Below are 19,550 nucleotides of genomic sequence, written 5' to 3' on the forward strand. Positions count from 1 at the left end.
TAGTACTGTTACATAGTTCACTTGTTACTCTTCAGTGTATTTTCTACCATAGTAAGTGCTATGGCAGTGATATAAGATGTCAGTGATATGTAGCATCTGGTTGATCTGAGGGTTTTTTGGTTTTTGTTTTTTTTTTAACTCTGGCCAAATTAGAGCTAAACTGTACTAGATGGGCATAACAGATGTCCTTCATGTAGGTTTAGAACATCTGCTCTGCAGATGGACTGTGGCAGGAAATCCTTGGAAAAAATGTTCTGTTTTGATGGTCCAGTGCTGGTTTCTTCTTAATAGTCTCTGAAAAAGAATACTTTTATGAAGCTGTTGACAGACCTTTCTGTATCTCAAGAAGAGCTTCTAGTACAGCAGGGGTTATGATTGATAGTATATTGCTGCTTCTCTTAGGACAAAACTGTATATATAAAGATAGGGTGGAGTGTCGAGTCTGGTCTTTTATTACTCATTTGATTTGCATAACTTAGTTTCTCATATGTGATAAAGGAATATTTGCAAAGGACTGCTGTGAATAGAATGAATTTCTGAAGTATTAGCATGCTTAGGTCAGCTTAATAGACTTACTCTAACCACCAGGGCTGGCAGCTCTCCTGCCACTGACAGTATTAGGCTTTGCTTTAATGAAACCCTTTTATCTGCTCAAGAGAGGAGGTTGAGCAAACAAATGAAGAGAGCAGTTAATAGATGGTGAAGTGCCAAGGCAAAATGGGAAAGGAAACTTGTTTTCTAATTATTACCTTGTTGGGGTTTTTTTGTGTGGATGTTAAGAAGCTGGAACACTTATTAACATAGAATCACATACCTTAAATTTGCAAAAACTGAGTAGGTCACAGCAGTCCTTTTCCCTGTCTTTCTGTGCACTTTATTCCCTTCCTGGACTCTTACTACCTTGTTTTCATTACCTTATAACTGCCCAAAAAGCAACCTCTGCAAAGGTTTTTAGCTCTGAGTATCACAAAAATTGCCAACTTGAAAGGTAAATATTTGGATACCAAAATAAAAAAGAAGGGGAAGGTGTTGGAGCAAAGACTGAGTATCAGCATGTACTTGGCACTGACATCCCTGAGGGCCAGGTATGAACTGCACTGTCATGTCAATATGGAAATGACAGGAATATGTGCAATTGAGACTAGGGCAAAGTAAAAGCTTTCTGAAAAGAAAGATAGCTCATCATAACTGGAATGATTTTACCTGTCTAGAATATGGATTTTTACAGCTAAAAGATCTTTCGGACATCTTCTTTTTTGTGTATGTATGTATAGTGTCATTGTTTAGTTTTGGTGTATTTGCACAGAATCACTGAAGATCTTTTACCATTTGTCATGTTGAGTAGCCTTGCTGGGTCTTCCTAGTCAAAATCCTTTTATCAAAGGAGTCAAAGAATTACCATGTTGTCTGCTAGCAACTTTAAGGCTATTTCAAGACCTTACAGGAGAAAGACAACCTAAAATTGGAAACAATGACATACAGCAAAGTGTTGTCACTGAAGCGTGGTAAATACAGATTTATGCTCTTGGTGCCTACTGACTCAAGGTGCCATCACTGGTGAACCCCATGCCCTAAATACCATAAAATACCATACAGTTCTACTAATATTTAGTAGACACATTTGGGCTGGTATGAGAATGAGCAATTTCACTAAAATTACTAGAATCACCAGAAACAACACATCACAGGAGATGTATTACTAATTATCTAGTAAGACCGTGTTAACCAGGTAGGTGAGACTATTACATTGCTTTATAAAGCTTCCTTATGCAAAAGAGAACCTGTGGTAAAGATTGTCACTTGTATTTCTGCAACTTCTAGTGGAAGGATTAGTATGTAAAAAATTCCAAGGTAAGAAAATAGTTAAATGGGTAAAATCTCACTCCCGTATACTATATAGAAGTTTTACCATTTAATTCAGGCTGCCAGACTCTGATTGGAAGTGAGCAGTTTACTGAGCTCTGGTGTAACAGCATATGGAGCTGGAGCCCACGATAAGGTTCTGTGCTCTGCTGGGACTGATGCAGTCAACTCCGATGGTACTGCTGATTCCTCCCTGATACGGTTTCTCTGGCAAGTCCTGTCTGACACACTCATTAGCTGTGAATAACAATGAGGTGGGTTCTGAGTAGCCTTACACAAATCAGTATTACATGGGATAAGTTTCAAGTTTTCATACAGTTAATAGGAAATCCCTGGCCTGCCATGTTGAGCTGACGGCAGACAGTGTCTGCTATTACCAAACTAAGTGGTATATACTTCAGATACAAGCTGAGAATGAAAAGCGTATCTCTAAAGTTAAGGATTTTCCTTCCCCTGTTCTCCCCTTCCTCTCCCCTTTGACAATCCTCTTTCCTGTCCCAAAGTAAGAAGTAGAAGAGTTTTGTGTCAAGCACATGAGGAGAGAAAGGAGAATCTGGTATAATCTGCATCATGATCATATTCAAGCCATGAATCCATTACATTGTTGTTAACATTGAATAGTATACATTGTAAACCTGCTCCTTTGCAATGAGCTACTCGATGTCTCCCATGGCTGGTTGTGACAGGAAATGACAATTATCAGTGCCAGGACTATTCAAAGGTCCAGAGCAGGCTTTGCCAGCCCCAGGAGGCAGACCTTTGCAATGCACAGCATCAGTCACTCGGGAAACATTGCAAGAAGCCTGTGAGAACAAAATAGCAGATTTCCACCTAGGAAGCAGAAGTTGTTGAATGCTTAGGTGCGTATCTCTCTACTGCTGTGACGCTAAAGGGAGGAGAGGCTAAAGTCTACTAAGGAACCACTCTTCCCTCAGTGATAAAAATCTCCTCCTACAATTATGTGGAGGTCAAGCAAAAGGCAGAAACTGAAAAGCTAAAGGTGAGCAGTTTTATTGTTTCAGACAAAAATTGTTTTGTTTTTTTTTTAATGAGTACCCAGGAGGATACTCAAACAATCTGCAGGAGAGATTGAGAGCAGCAACGCATGCATCCAAACTCCCATGCTAGAGAAATATTGAAGATTTACCAAGCTCCAGTCTGTAAAATGAGATAGGGTTAGACAATTTTCCTGAAAAGCCATGATTTGCAAGCATTTTCTATTAAATGCTGTCTTCAATCATATATCCATGAAACATGGTTTCACCTGTACTGTCATAATTTCTTTCAGAATGGCATATATTAGTATAATTTTTTATTTTCTGAATATTAAAAATTATTTTCCTATTAGCATTGGTTTAAAACAATTCTGTAACATATTGCAGGTTTACATAGTGGATTTTTCTGGTGAAGATAGCCAATGTCACCTTATAAAAAAAAATTTTCATATTAGAAAACCTCTGTATTTCATACTTTCCATATGGTAACAAGAGTTGCAGTTAGCTGTGTTCCACATTATTCATTAACTAAAATCCATGTGTTTCCAGTGGAAAGCTGACAGAAGCTGAAGTGCTGTGCTGAAATACTTTTCTGTGTTCTAAGCATACAAAAAGTGATGACAGAAAATATTTCTTGTAATGCGTTGCAGTAGAAGCAGCTTATGGTGTGTAACAAAACATTACACCCAGCATGGATATGCATTGTAGCAGTAAAGATACAGTAACTTGAAGGTGGTTTAAATTAGCCTTCTAAGGTGACTGGTTTTCTTCTCCAAGCTGGATTAGCTCAAGTAGATAATCTATATTTCCATTGCTCATCATAAGTAATTTCCGTTATTCAGGAAATAATTTTTGTGCCGTTTATGTCTTGTGCTCCAGCTAGAATTATGTCATATTTTTTAACATTGCCAGTCTTGAATAGAAACTTCAAATTTTCTCAACGTGTGCCATTAGTACACTTTCATACTGGCATCCTGACGAGAGTCACAAAGGTCAGCTGTGATTTGAGCCAGACAGATTGCCAACCCCTGGGTGCTTGGGTCTGGTGCCAGTGCAGCTCTCCTGACGGCATGGCGAGAGGCAGGCAGGCAGGCCTGCACCAGGGCTGCAAAGCTGAGACAGGGAGCTATGTGGCAGCTTTCACCAGCTGCGGGTGCAGAAGTGTGTCCGCGACAGATGCCATGTAAGGTGGACAAAGATGTGACACCTGAGCAGCTTCTGAAATGACATAGCTCATATCCTGCTGACTGAGATTACAATTAGGCCTCTCTGAATTACATACCTATAGAAAAAGATGGCTAGGGGCTGAATTTCTGCCTCTTGTATAAAAGTTCTCTTGCTGTCTGTTCTCCCAATCTAATACACAGGAGACACATTACTTACATCTTGACATTACACATTTGAAGGAAATGTGTTTGGTTCCCAAATGGGATCTGCTGGAAAAGTGGAATTCAGGGGCAGCAGCTTTTCTTAGTATTGCACTACTGTAAGATGCTCCTTCAAAACTTCAGTGATATACAGAAGAGGAGATTGTAATTTCTGGTCATATGGAAAAAGTATACACAGTGTTCATTGTTGTAGCCATAACTTAAAAGGATATATTGGCATAGAAATGGTAACAATTTCTGGTATTGTATATTTATTTATTTCACAATTTAAATCTTACACAGAATTTTACCATTGGGTGTTGGAAGTCCAGTAAACATCAAATAGAGTAGAACAGGGACAGTGCAGGATACAAAGCCAAATACCAATGGTGTCTTACAGACATAGCGATATAATGCGCTGCTTACATGCTTGACTAATTTATGCACAGAAAGAAACTGATGTGAAGTGAGATAAAAGTATGAAGTAAAGGTGACTTTACAGTGACATTCACACAAAATAAAGGTTCTTAATGAAACCCCCCTGTAATATTGTTGGATTTGCCCCCATAAATACTTTCAGTGAGTGTGTCTTCTCTTTTCTTTATATGGGTAGGGAACAACAAGAGATTACTCTTTGCTGGAATACAAGCAAACAAGCAAATATTTCAGAGTGCACAAAGACTATTTCTTCCCAGCTGGGCTTTTGCAGACATTCAAGTAAAGTATGGGACAGCATTCTGTTGCTTTACCACGCACCACAACCTATTTCTGAATACTAATAGAATAAATGCAGCGAAAGATAATTAGGATAGTATTTTGAACTGTAACTTGAGTCTCCAAATACAAACTGGAATTTATTGGAAGTCTCCGCTTTACAGATGAGAAAAGCCACTTCATTTAGATGCTCTAAAAATACAAGTAGTAGTTTATAAAAAATGGGAATATTTCAAACTAGCCACCTTTGGACTGATCCTGTTTAGGTCACCAATATTTTAAGTCTATTACGAGCATATGGACACAAAGAAATGCTTTTGATAATCTTTGCCCTTTCACAAGTGTACATCTGTATTATTAAAGTAGACTTCTTTTCATGTCATATTGTTCCACCACTAAGAGGCAATTAAGATGTCTCTCTGGTGGCCACCTACCTCCCATTGAAAATGCTGGACATAGCTGGGCTGATACTTATTTTCTTTGGAGATTATATTCTGAAATCCAGATTATGATTCCAGTTTATTTGGGCTAATGATCTGATAAACTCATGAGTAATCCCATTGATTACAAAGAGATTAACAGTTTCATGAGAAGCAAGTTTTACCATATGTTCCATAGGGCAAGCTAAAATACTCTTCATTACTGCTCATCACAAATCCTCGAGATGCTTCACTGTTTCCACAATTTATAGTAAATTGCATATGACTTTTTCTTTGTTTTTCTAGGGAGCGTAAATAATCCTTATATACCTGAATAGCATGTGGTATAAATAGAAGCAAGCACATTCCCTCCACCAGAATAATAATTAATGCTTAATAATTATTATTAATGCCAAAAGCATTTTTTTTTTCTGAAAGTGGTAGTTGCATTCTTTTCATTGTTACATGCAGCCTTGCAAAGAATTGATTATACATTTAGTCTTTTTATGTCTTCTGTACGGAATGCTACCTATTGCTGCTGTATAAGACAGAAAGGTCACATCTGTGTTACCACACTGCATTTGATCCCATCCTTGAAAGAGGGTCAGTAGTATTCGAGGGTCACTGAAAAGGGAACCCAGGAAGTTGGTGGACAGGTATTATTTGCTTCCTATATGTAGCAGTATAGCAAAGGGTCCAAAGGGTCCAGTCTGGCTAGATTTAACTGTATTAAAATGGAGAGCTTGGTCAGTCACAACTGAGAGACAGCTTAGAAAGCTGTTCCTTACTGCTTCCCAGTTGGCAGCTGTTGTTTTCTAACTGAGAAGCCGGTGCCTGACTCTGTGTTACTTTCGATGCAGTAAAAATTTAGGAGTTTCAGGCACAGGCCAAATATGCAGTGTGAACATAATTTTTAAATGGTTGGCTTATTTAAACTAGTGGGATGAAAGGATGTATTTGCTCTCGATGTGAGCATCGGGAGATAAATTCTAGCGAGCTAAAAAACCCCAAAACATCAGAGCTTAAAGAGTTACAAAAGAAAAATGGATCAGCCAGGAGTGGCTTCAGACTGGAAATTAAAGACAATTGTAAATCACTACAAGAATGTGTTTCTGAAGTATTTCTGCACTGGAAATAGTGGCACAAACCCTGACTAGTTTCAGATGGAATCTGAGTGTGTAACCTTCAAGTCAAATGTTGTTAATAAACAGTAACATAAAATATAGTCGCTTCGAATACTAGAGAGCAGGTTAAAATTTAAACGGTGAGCCAAACTGAATATTTACCACTTCAGAGACATGAGCACTTTGCATCTCTACAGACCAGCTGAGTCTGGCAGGCCTCCCCACAGTTGCACTGAGATCATTGGTGGGTCAAGACCATAGCCCTCAGCCAGTGCTGTTTCAGACAAAACTGCCAACAAACTATATTTTTATGGAAAAAAAAAAAAAATCAGTCTGCAAGCTGAATCCAAGTCCCCTAATAGGCTCAAGATTTATTCTTGAATAAATATTAGTTTTTTGGGTTTTGGGGTTTGTTTTTTTTCCCTTGCATGGAGAGGTAAGTAATTAATCTGTTTACTCAGAAATAATTCTATTAATACTTAAAAAAATACATATACATTTAGGTGCAGGACAGTATATCCTGCTGGATCCAAGAGCATGGGAGAGGCAAAGCTGCTCAGCTGCACATTGCCAGGTTCAACCAGCGGTGAGGCTGGAGACGTGTTGCCATTAGGCAGACACACACAGAGCACACGTACACACCGCACAGGTACCAGTACACATTTCTGGACACACAGATCAGGCAGACACCCAGAGCACTCACAGAGACACAGGCAGTATGGAGGGCCTGAGCCTGCTCCTCTCTCCAGCGGGTCAAGGTGGGGATCCACAAGTGACTCCATGCACACACGAGTGAATGCAGTGGGTCCCTCTGGCAGACCCTCAGCCGGACCAGCAGCTTCCCCTTAATCCCAGACTTCCCAGTTTGTGGCACCAGGACATACAGCCCCTGAGGCTGCAGCCCCATGGCAGCTGATGGGACAGACCATGGTGCACATGGACACACACATGCACGCACAGACACGCATGCACACATGAGCATGCAGATGCACGTGCACACAGAGCAGGTTGGGACTCCCCTGTCCCCATAGCTAAACCCCTTGTGTTCATCCTTAGAGAGCCCCACTGGCTCCCACCCACGTCACCAGCGCCCCATCCGGCGTGATCTTCGATGGCTCTTGCACGCTCACTCGCACACCTGCACCCACTGTGGTCACTGCACCACGGACATGGGGCTCCCGCCCACCCTCTGACCCCAGCCTCTGCACTCTGTCCCCACATGTGTGTGCACAGACACACGTGCACAGACACACACAGACACACAGAGACATCAGTGACGGAGTGAGGAAGGGCTGTGGCGAGCCGCTAGGACAGGCTGTGCTGGCCAGGCACAGGCCACAGCTGACGAGCGTTCCCACCAGCCAGCTACTACCTGCCACTGGCCCTTGCTGCCACCTTGCCCCTCATTTTGCCGCTTCTGTTCAGCCCCAGATCACCTAAACCCCTTTTCTCACCTTTGGTTCCTCCCTCAGACATCCCATAATAAATCCTGTGGGATCGCAAGCTGCTCTTCCCTTGCTCCCCCAGCGTGTCCCCCAGCCCTTTGCAGCAACCACCCTTGGTTGGAAGTGTGACCCGGGGGTGCTCCCGATGGCTGCTGGTGGTGGGTTTCATGCTGGGCTTGAGCTGGGGCTTTCCTGGGGCAGCCCTGCCAGGGCCATGGCAAGGTGGCTCGTTCCTTGGGAGCCCTTCATTTGGTTTCCCTGCTGTCATCATGCCTCTGAGCTCCTCAGGGCTTGTGCGATGGACCTTTGATGGGCTGGTGAACCTGGGGTGGGCCTGGAGACAGCCAGGGCAGGGTATTATTTGGAGTACCCCTCCTGCTCCTTGGTATGTGTGCAGATGAGCTCTATCACAGAACCTTACAAATCCAGTTCAGTAATCAGACATTTATAACACACCGTATGTAAAGACAGCAAGTGCAGGACACAAGGAATTTGATGGTGAATCATCTTTTACGTTCCAGCTCACAAGCCCTTGAACACCCATATTGTACTGCAGACAAATGACTTCTTGCATCCCATTGCTGATTATTAACAATTGAGTCTCTTGGCATCATTTATTACTGTCTGAGAAGAAGAAAATGGAAATTACTAAATATTCAACTTGGGAAAAAAAAGTCCGCATGACAGGAAATTATAGAGTGGAAAAACTGGGTGAAACTGGCAAGCTTGATAAAAGGCTGAAGCATACCATTAAAGTACATTTGACAAATTCAGTCACATTGGTACATCTAGGCCTATGAAGGAAGACAGAAACTGGTTCTGCTCCATTCAATTATTCTTCTATTCTTTAAGCATCTGAGGATAAAAGGAGGACAGAGTTTGTGTGCTTCCTAGGTGCTTGCTCTGTAACAAAGGCTTTTAATTAATATTCAAATTGTGGCCTTTAAAGTATGTTAAGCATACTTGAAGTAAACACACTTTGAAAGTAAAGCTGTATTTCAACAATAACAACAATGAATTATATGACTATGTTCTTTCCCATGACACTGCAATGATGTTGTCTCTGGGGTATTTTTGTAGGGTTATATATCTTTGAATTTTTCACATGTAAATAGGAACATCTTGGATGTCATTATAAAATCAAGGCATCACATTGTGAGGTCTTAGAAAAAAGTTCATTTTCAGCAGAATGGGGCTTCAGTCTTATTAAAGCAAGCCAAATATATTTCAGGTATTTTGCTTTTCAGTCTTTTTTTTTTTCATATTCCAAAATTGCATGTGCTCCTGAATACTTCCAGTAAATACTAGAGTTTCTTTGGGATCTCTCATGACAAGTGTCATGAGTTTATCACACAGGAAAGTATAAACTTCATTTATTCTTTCCATTCATTCTTAACTTGCTTGCATATTTGGCATAGGTAAAGCCTGCTTTAGTGCTAAAACTATTTTGTTGTAGCAGTCCTGAATTGTAATCTCTGAGTATTCAAGATTAAATATATGTCTTCTATTTTTAAATCCCCCAGCCCCACACATCAGTACACTCACATCCACTCACATGCCTCAGCAGTGGGGTTTTGCTGACTTCTTCATGTTGTTACTTCTAGAACGTCTCAGCGACTGAAGCCTGTGTGCCCCCACAAGTATGCCAACAGTTTATAAGATTATTCATTTAACTTCACAGCTTTTTCACAAAAACCTTGATGCTGCAAATTGCTGTGTAGCTTGCATGATTGATGGTCCCATTAACATTTTTTAGCTCTCAATACAGTATATTGAGAGTGATAACAATTATTTCTTAACAACTTAATGACACAGCCTACAGTACTTTTTAAAAATCTGATTGTCTCTTATAAATCTTCATGTTTAAATACACACACATTCTGTTTTCCACATCCTGTTCAAGTTTACAACGTCTTTGTTCTATTCTAATATGGCATTACACTACATGTATCACTAGAACAGCAGACAGTCTGGGGACAATTTATGGCTTGCTACTTCACAGTGGTTCACCCTTTGTGCACACTTGTAGCCTGCAGCCTCCAAGCTAATGCATCTTTTGTGGTCTTGCAGAGGATGACAGTATTTTCCACTGACTTTACAGAAGCACTACTGATTGGAAAATGTGACAGCAAGGAAAATGTGAGTCCACATAGTCTGGTTTTAACAATAGCTCATTCTGACTCTCTTCACTAGGGAGCTCCACAGGGGAGATGCTTGTGAGTCAGACGCGTAGCAGCTGGAAGACATAGATACGCACCAGGCTGCATGAGGTTTGCTTTCTGGTTGATCCTGAGGAAAACATGATCTTTTAAGGGCATTGAACAGCAGAAGCAAACCAAGGAATGCACAGTTGCCCCTATTGCCAGCTTCCACAGCACGCTGCACTGAAAGCTCAGATCTAGCCGGAGGGAGCTTATGAGGAATTAAGATGGGAGAGAAGGCAGTTGTGTTCAAGTGACAGTTTAGCAGCCCAGTAGCCATGGGTTTAACACTTTATAAAATATGGATAAATACAATAATGGAGAGGGCACTCGTGATTACAATTTTGTGACTGTGCTCATTACTTTGTAAACAGTCTCTTGAACTCATTATCAAACAACTGTGTTAACTCTCCAGTTAGTCATTGCAACTCACTTAACATAAACTCTTGAATTTAAGGGTGATATTTCTTTTTATCAATATATTTGACAGTGCTCTCGGATTTCAAAACCACTGATTAATACAGGCTGAAGAAATTGTTATTTCTCCAAATTCATAGGGAGTGGTCATAACAATATAAGGAACATTCTTTAATTGTAAGGATGGTATATGCCGTGCCCGCAATGCACAAGGCTTGACATCCAGATTTAATGAGCATTTGATGTTCTCTTCATCAAGGGAATCTAGGCTGCCCACACATCTAAAAAGCAGGTGTTGCATGTTTAAAAATGAGATAATGGAAGTTACTACAACAGATAGCTGCTGTGGTACAGTGAAATCTATATATATAGTGGACAATAAAAAAGCTATTCCTCACACACTTAGTAAAGTAAAAAGAAAAGAAATGCTCAGAGCTGCATAATTAACTACAGTTGGATTGTACTCAAAAGAAGGCTGCAGTCACTTAGTAAGACCACAAATGCCTTGGAAGTCTCAGGATAATCCTTTAATGCCACTTAACGTTAATCAGTCACCGTGTGAATGTTACAGCAATCACTGTGGAAACTGACACATGCAGTACTTTTGAAAACATTAAATGCTGAAAAGGTGAGGAGATGGAGCAAAGTAGAGACTGTTAAATCATGAAATGGTTCAGAGTTAAATTTTGATTCAGAGGACAATGCTTTTACAGACTATATTTAACCTTCAGAGGTAGAATCAGCCCAGGCTTACAAAGCAACAGTAGTTATGTATGAACCAGTGTGATTTCTGGATGTTCTCACTAGGAGCTCAGTTTGAGCATCTTTATAGCTGACCCTGCCAAACCCACCACACTCTGACCTCTGATGTGAGTGAGGTACAGTAATCAAAACCCAAATGTTCTTGATGTATTAGTATGAGTTCTGATACTCTATGATTAAGGACTAGTGACTACAAACAATCAAACAAAAAATCAAACAATGACTACGTGTAGAGAGGCCAGTTCTTAAATTCTGCCCTGTAATGTTTGAGTTTCTACCCCTCCCCCAACCCACCATGAGGTACACATCTTAATTTGAAGAAACAGAATTTGATTAATTTTTGAAAAAAATCATACCTTTAGGGGTTGTAAGAGCTGTATCTATAATCTTGTGCTGATTTGGTTTTCTGAAAATTCCTTTTTTTTTTTCCTCGAAAAAAACACCCAAAATCCCAACCTAATTCCCCAAGCCAAACCCCAAACTGTTTTATTAAAAAGTCAGAAAAAATTATGTGTTTCTTATCACCATGCTTGTCCTTCATTAGAAAATTGCTGAGGTTCTCTCTGGGAAATTTTTTACAGGGAAATCTAGCTAAGAAGCATTTAACTTTTAACCTAACAAAGAGATACCGGTAGAAAAGAACATATTCATTGCTAAGATGAAATCAGTCTACAGTGCATTGGTAAACACAGGCTGGAGAAACGTGGAACGCCTTGATTTCTCTCTGTATTTCAGAGACCATGAAAACTTGATAACACTTTAAAATAAGTATTCTACTTGCATATCTTGGCTTACCAACCCTATAGAGACATTGCCTATAGAAAGAGCAAGCATATATAAAAAAGCTACTCTTATAAAACTTTCCTGATAACTTCCTCCATGTTTTCAGAATATGTACCAAAGGCTCTAAAGTTTTTCCATTTGAATAGTGCCTGAACTGGTGCACTGATGCTAACTATGCTTGGGTTCTTGTGACAATAATAAATATATGTGGGAAAAAATCAGATACCATAAATCATTTAAGACATGACAATTTTGATGTGTGTTGTGTAGTGTGCTTATATGTATCTGATCTCTGTTGAAGAAGAGACCTGACTAGCAGTGTACCTTATACTGCCAGCTGCCTCTCTGCCACAGCTTTGACTTCTGGGCATCACATCCCAGAGTACCTGTTTCCTTTGCAATCACTGCCAAGAGTCAGGCTGCCCACCCTGCAATAACAATGCCCCTTTAATGTTGTCCAGCAAAAAAGGGAATAAAAGCCTTATCCATACATTCATGGTGGCACAGATGACCCAGACCACAATCCTAAGAAGTATTTTCTAGCAGAGAAAAGGGAAATAGTTCAAGAAGGACCTGGGGGATGTTTTCTCTGAGGGTTACTCGAATGGGAGTGTAATAACCCTTCCTCTACCAGTTTTCATTAAAAAAGTGATTTGAAGAAAACTTTGTGGCAAAAAATTAGCTTTTACATGTAAAGAGGCTTAAATTATCCCCCAAATTTAGCTAGAGATACTGAGTATACTTAAATTTTGCATTTGCAGAGCTCCTTTTGGGTGAGAAGCTATTTCTACAGCTACAATATGTAAGAGCTTTTTCTTGCCCCTTCTCTGGTACAGCTTCTTGACACACATTAAGTCAAATAACTGAATGTTTTCTGCAAGAGAGATCTGGGGATCTGTTTAAAATGAAGGCACATGTGACAGAGGCAGTGTTATGAGGGACTGGTGCTGATCACATGGTCTTCAATGGCTAAAGAATGGACTCTAAATCAGAAGTACATTTTTGCTAACGTAAGATTACAAAACATAGAATTATTTGAGTATCAATCATTGTTGCTTTTAATTATTAATAGTTTTCTAATGGTAACTGCTATTTGGAATAATTGGCACAAAGTTAACCAAGCTTCCTATGGCTTTGGTTTTTGAATAATTTCTTGTGAATTTGATGCATACTATTCCAGTAATAGTAATAACTTATTTTGTTTCAGGATTAATATATCTAGAATTTTTAGTATTCAGTAACTGGCTACAAGTTACACTGAAATAAGAACTGCACTTTTTAGGCAGGAGGTTCAGGGGTCTGTTAAGGAATGCAGCTAAAAGAGTGGGAGCTCTTAGAGGTGTTTCAGGAGTTTGAGTTCTGCTACTTATCAGTTTCTTTCTGTCTACTCTAGAGAGTGATTTGTTCTTCATTTGTAAGATCCAATTTAATACCTTCATAATTATTATAACCCATCAGAAGAAGAGGTGCTATAGTAGAATCTGATAACACATTTAATTTAAATTGGGAAGTCGAAGATGGTCACTGGTCTTCAGAAAAATTAGGTCACCTGCCAGAGAAGGCTTTTAGCAAGAGAATGTGCTGCTGCTTGCAAGAACATAAGAATAAATACATTTCATGAACAAAGCACAAAACTAGCGTGAGAAATACTTACCTGCTTTCTAAAGAAGGTTTGTTATTAAGCTAGACTGTCCTATATGCTGAACAATCTGTTTTAAGAATCTAACTGTAATCTCTAACAATGTGCTGAGAGGAAGAAATCCCTGTCACTCTCTTCTACCTCACTAAAAAAATAAACAGAAAACCTGCAAAATATCTGCTTTCATTATACTGTTTGACTGCATATGAGATTTACATTTTCAGTCTTTACCAAAATCTTCCACTTTTGCTGATTTATCAGGAAGAGTCAATCACCAGAAAAGACTAGAAAGGCTGCTTAATCCATACCTTCACACATGGCATCAAATATCTGATGTTTTAGTACCCCGAGAATGATATACATCTCTCTTTCCCTCATGAGAAGACTCTTCCTAATCCTTTCATTATATCAAATTGAAAACTGCAAAAAATGTAAGCAAACCCATCTGCTTGGTAAGACTACAAAATAAGCTGCTTTCCCATCTTAATACATGTCTCAGTATGATCTACTTCTGCTAAGTTTAAGAAATGTTATTTCCAATATATGCCAATCTCCTTGATCTGCGTGATGAAACTCATATTCCAGCCCTTAAAACTCTCTTTTTATCTTGAACTCAAATCCTTTACAGGTTCTTTCTGTCACTTTTTAGAAACCTGTAGTTTTTAAGTGTTTCATTTTACGTCTTACAAAAGCTTACAAACTTTCAGTTTGTAATCCAAAATGCAGTGTATCATCAATAATATGTAAGACAGTAGCACGCTTGCCAATGCACTAGATAATATCCTTGCTTGAACGTGAAAATAGGAAGATGTTAATTTCTTAACAAAAAACCCACACCACTTACTATTGTGTGCAGTTAAATGAGGTGAAAAAGTGTTCAGATAGGAAAGTATCTCCTTATATGAGCTGAGAGAAACCTTCACTTTTAACTCTCTCTTCTGCCTGAATATCCTAAAGGCATGATAGAGCAGTAGGACTTTGGCAGCAGCATCTGCTGCTCCAAGGGCAGAATATAAAAATATTCAGTATAATGCCAGACCACAGGCCTATCTAGGTAGGTGGCTAGTCACCAAATATGGCCATAAACAGATGCTTAGGAGGCCAAGAAAAAAAGAAGAACAAGGTATGTGTTTGTTGTACCTTCCCAGTCTTCAGCTTTCCTCAGCTTAATGGTTTCCCTGAGGTGGATGTGATTTTCTGTCTTTATTAGAGCTTCAGTAGATCTGCCTCTAAGTGCTTTCCCAGACTTCCTTTCACCCTATATAAATGCTAGCGTCCAGAAAATCCTTTGATTGTTTCTGTACCAGAAAGAACCAGCTCCTCGCATGGTTTTGAACTCTCCTCTTAGTGTTTTATTTGCTGCCAACCACTTCTTGTATCAGGAAGGACGGTAAACAGCATGTCCCTCGACATGCTCTCTAGGCTACCTTGATTTTTGTAGATATCTGTGACATTCTCTCATCCCCAAATGTCCCTTTTCCCACCTGAAGTGTCCTAAACTGCTCCAGAGTTCCTCTCACAGGAGCTGTTCCACGCCTTTGATCACCCTTACCGCCTCTTGAACATTTTCAGCATTAATGTATTCTGCTTGGAATAAGGGAACCAGAACTGCATGCAGTGTTCAAAGAGGCAGTGAACCAGGGCTTTACATGGTGAGACTGTAATGCTTATTGTTTTGTTTGCTTGTTTTGAGCCCTAAGCAGAAGATAATGGGTTTACTGAATTTGTAGCCCCAAGGTCCACTCCGGCTCCTACTCCAGGGGTGGTAATGTTCACTTCTGAGCCTCTCTCATTCTAAGTGGAGTTGGGATTGGTTTTATCGGTATACATCACCTTATGTTTACTGACATTGGCTTTCATTCACCTTGTGTTTTGTTGCTCAGTCAATGGATCTAGTAAGGTCTTTCTGCCATTCTTCATTTGGCCCTTGTCCTTACAGATTTATTTAGTTCTCCAAGCTGTGACTTTATACAGTGTTTTCCAGCTCATTTTACTTACACAGGACAAGTTACTTGGTTTTTTTTCTTATGACTTTACTGCAGGATTAGACCCTTTTCCGCTAAAAGCAACCTTCTTTTTCTATAAAAAGAACCTGTGAACAGATGCATTTTTGTGGCCACTTTTAGTGATTTGCTCTTCATACTACTGAAAACAAAGGGCTGAACAAGTTTTAAAACAGAGAAAGATACTGTTCCTCAACTATGAATTTATGTTACAAATGTGTTCTAAAAATCTCCAAACTCCCAAACATGACAGTATGCAAGAATCTAATATTATCTGGAAGGTACCTTTTTGAAATGAAGTGCCTCAGGCAACAACATATTCAACATGTCTTCCTTCAGTAACAGGCTTTATGGTATTGATTGAAAAGACATCTCTATGGTACTTCAGCAGCGGGAGGATATTCCCAGAACTAAAGAATTAAAACAAACAAAACTGCAGGATGGAAGGTGTTGACGAAGTAATTATGGGAGTAAGACAGACACACATTTAAACATAGATTTTTGGAAAGAAGTCTAGGAGTTGGGGCAGAAAGCTCTTAGATGCTAATAAAAAGATTTAGAAATTAAATGCTATGAGGGAAAAAATATTTTAAACGTGTCTTGTAAGATTAGAGTTTGGCAGAACAAGATGGAATATGATTTGCTAGTAAAGATAAGAAGTGATGAACTTAACGTACTTCATCAGTCCTGTTTTGATCAAGAAAGCATTTCAAAACACCTTTGTAAGGGTAGCATGTATTCTTAAGAACTGCATGGTTTTGGTTTTTGTTGATTGGTTTTGTTCTGAGTTTTGTTTTTCTGTTGTTGTTGTTGGTTTTTAGCTGTTCTTTTTTTGTTGTTGGTGGTAGTGGTTGGTTTATTGTGGTTTTTTTTCCTTTGTAGACTGCGATATCTTAAAAACCCCAAACAACTGTGTTCCCCTGAAAATGTGCAGTTATTGACTTGGATTAATATAAGCTGCTTTCCCATTCCCTGCACTGGCAAGGAACCACTCACTAATTATCACAGGCAACCAGCTTACCCAAATGCATTTAAGAAGCTCACTTTTTAATTTTATACTGATTTATTGAGAAAGGTAAGATTTTTTTTTTTCCCATAAAAATCTGTGCACTCAGTGGAGTAGAAATCCCTCCTTGTCAGAAAGCCTATGGAATATCAAGCGCCTTCTCAAGAATAAGCAGAAGGGACAGGAATAGGCATCTGTGTTGCCTTTTCTTCTTCCTCGCTATGTGTCACACACTCCTCAGAGGTCTATAATTGGCAAGATTTATTTTCTGGATGAAGAACAGAAATATGATTCTGTGCATAACATTTTCCAAGAGGAATAGAATTTCAGTCAACTAGAAAGAGTTCCCCACCTCATCTCAATTTTTTTGGCCCCGCCTTTTTTTTTTTTTTCCCCTTTCTTTTTCCTTTTTTTTTTCTGTTTTCTTATTAGTGTGAAAGGTGGTAAAGCTGTTCACATTGAATCCCACTGTCTTTGGCACAATTCCCTTTTCTGCATTTCTCTGTTGCTTCTTGAATCTTTATTTCCAAATGTTCAAAAGAGAGGCTGATGCCTAATTCTACATGGATTAGGGTGGGCTAATCATAGTTTCTGCACTGAAGTACTAGTTAAGAATACTAGTGGAGAGTATATAATGTAAAGAATACATTTCTTTTAATGTAATCCAAAACAATTTTGCTTTCTCTCTTCTTGTTTGTAAGTACAAATTTAGTCAAAATATAAACACTTTGTTCAACTTTTGCAGTTGAATACTACAATTTCAGGCTCATCTAATTGGCCTTCAGAATAATTCTCATCTTTCAAGGATCTATGACTTCCCTTCCCAAAATGCAACTGGAAACGCAAAAGTCGCAGTCAGAATCAGATCGCCTGCCGTAACATCTGAAATGGATGCTCAAGCCTTATGATCAGCAATATAGCTGTTCTGAGAGTGGACTGGCACCGGCATGCCCTGCTATGCAGCAGGGCTGACAACATTTTGGGGTGTCTCCAGCCAGAAGGTCCCAGGAGGCTGCCTCACCTCCTGTGTCACACCTCCTTGGCAGCCTCTGGGGCCTTCACTGAACTCCCAATAGAAAGGGTTTGTTTCCTTGTCCTTCACCTACCTGTTTTCAAATCCCTCTCCCTTTTAAAAGGACTTAAAAATCTCTTTAATGCTGGCATCAGCCACAGTATCAGGGTGGAGAGTCAGACTTCACCTTAAAAGATAACAAATTACAATGCACCTATAGCAAGTTTATCTCCCACTGTTAGAGAATTTTTTAAGAAGTATCAATGAACCAATATGAAATGAATTAAGTAACACCTTGAATATTATCTATCTTTTTTTGTCTCTGATTATTGTAAAACAGTTGAGCAATTTTACTGGAGAAGCAAACTATAGCAAACAGTATGCCATTTGGGGTACAATTTATAGAATAAAAATACTCTTACTACAATCACAGTGCTAGTTTTTGCACAAGTCAAAACTGGACAGTCGGGTCTGTGTAGCTGTGCACTGACAAGAGGTGGTGCTGCAGCACTGATGTTGGAATTGTTTCACTTCCACCCACATTCTTCTTTTGTGCTTTCCTCGGGAATAAGCTATTTAGAGCCCACCGACCGGAGCACAGCAATACTCTTTTCTCAAATTGGAAAATGTAGTTATTCAGCAGAACTTTCATTGTTTGTAAAATTTAAATGATTGTGGGTTTGTTTTTTTTTTTTTTCTCCCTCTGCTTAGCAAGGTAAGAAAAGCACACAAAAAGACGTTCTTTTGTGATTGGTTTTTGGTTTTGTTTTACACCTTACAAACTTTTGCTGGACATAACTTCAGCAGTGTCTGTGAGCTAGAACTTTATTCAGAGAGGCTGTGATGAACACCCAAGCAAAATGTCAAATACCTGAATCTGCTAGTATGAACTACATGTGAAAAAAAAAAATACTTTTACGGTTCTATATTCTGGAGGTTACAATTCTGAAAATGTCTTCCAGGAAATGGAAAATTCTAATTCTGAAGTGAGCTTAAGGCAGGGAGAGGCAAAAGACCTCTGAGTGGAGTGAGAAAGGCTTAGATACACCCACATTTATTTTTTCTGCATGACTTCAATGCTCCTGAAAGCAAGAAGCTAATGGCAATGGCTTGGATCCGACACGGTGCGAGCAACCACTGTGAAATTCTCCCTGTGTAACTCTTTTTATGCACCTCAGTGTTGGCTTATGGTAACCCTCTTGGTTCCAGTCCTGGACCTCCCTTGGGTGGAGGCTGCCAACTGTATCTCACTCTGCCAAATCACGTGGTGGTTTTCAGATATGTGCAAATTGTGCCAAAGAGAGATTTATTTAAAGAAATGAATCAGGTATTGAGATGTTGTTATAAATATAATAGCACCATTTATATGCTAAGCTAGTTTCTGAAGTCTCTTTTGATATGTAGATATAAACAATCCAACTCTTGTTAAAGTGTTTGGTTTGGTTGTTGGTTGGTTTTTTTTCCAGTTATAAAATAAGAAAGCCACACTGACCAGGCTCAGCTAAGAAATAGTTGGTTAGTTAGTATGCGTAGTAGCAACTCCAGGAATAAAGTCGAGAAGAGCCAAATGTGGAACAACAGATTCAGTGGAATAACAGATTCAGTGGAACAACCTCTTCTGAAGTTTTAGGGGTTTCCTTTGCAGAGTTTATTCTATTGGTGCACAAAGCGACGGAGTGATTTGTGTTGCTATGTAGCCCACATGTTGCTGGATTCCTCAGTAATACAGATGTGTAGATATAAGACAGGAAATTTCCAGTTTTATATTCAACCACTCCCAGATGAAATAAAGCCACACAG

This window comes from Strigops habroptila, chromosome Z (assembly GCF_004027225.2).
Source record: "Strigops habroptila isolate Jane chromosome Z, bStrHab1.2.pri, whole genome shotgun sequence".
In the NCBI taxonomy this organism is placed as follows: Eukaryota; Metazoa; Chordata; class Aves; order Psittaciformes; family Psittacidae; genus Strigops; species Strigops habroptila.